This window comes from Pteropus vampyrus, unplaced genomic scaffold (assembly GCF_000151845.1).
Source record: "Pteropus vampyrus isolate Shadow unplaced genomic scaffold, Pvam_2.0 Scaffold81, whole genome shotgun sequence".
NCBI lineage: Eukaryota > Metazoa > Chordata > Mammalia > Chiroptera > Pteropodidae > Pteropus > Pteropus vampyrus.
In genome coordinates this window covers 5860360-5861301 of record NW_011888862.1, presented here as the reverse complement: position 1 = coordinate 5861301, position 942 = coordinate 5860360, and positions in this window count along the sequence as shown.

Sequence of the window (942 nt, the reverse complement as noted above, 5' to 3'; positions counted from 1 at the left end):
TCTGCTAAAGTGGCCATGACAGGTTTTGTTTTCGTTCCTACTCTTACTGTCATCCATTGCCCCTCCCCCCTTCCTTTTTTGCATCACAACAAACTCATTTTATTTTTCAATTTATTTAAACTAAAAACAAAACAGTTCACCTGTTTCAACTTTCACATATAAGATAGTTCACAAGGTTTTTGTCTTTCTCTGTCTGACTTATTTCACTTAGTATAATGCCCTCTAGGTTTCATCTATGTTGTTGCAAATGGCAAGATTTCACTCTTTTTTGTGGCTGAATAATATTCCATTGTATATATGCACCACATCTTCTTTATCTATTTGTCCACTGATGGGCACTTAGGTTGCTTCCAAATCTTGGCTATTGTAAGTAATATTGCAATGAACATGGGGTGCTTATACTTTTCGAGTTAGTGTTTTTGCTTTCTTCGGATAAATACCTAGAAGTGGAATTGCTGGATCATATGGTAGCTCTATTTTTAATTTTTAAAGGAATTTTTGTACTGTTTTCCATAGTGGCCACATCAATTTACATTCCCACCAATAGTGCACAAGGATTCCTTTTTCTGCACATCCTCACCTACACTTGTTATTTCTAGTCTTTTTGATAATAGCCAGATTTTTTAAAAAAAAAAAAAAGGTTTTCAGTCTATAAACATTTTTTTTATCCAAAAGAAAGTCCAAGTGTTTTTGAAAATAATTTGGTTTGTCTGACTTTATCAATAATTGCATTGCCATTCAGGAAGATAAAACCTGTTCTCCATAATGAATGAGAAAAAAGAAACATCATGAAATGATTTTTCTAAAATATAATGTGTTTATGTTGTGACGTATGCTCAGTAGGTTAGTAACTGCAGAAAATTCTTGGAATATCACATTAATTAAGCTGACAGCCCCCTCTGCACCCCATTCTACCAGTTCAGTGCCTCTATAATCATGTTG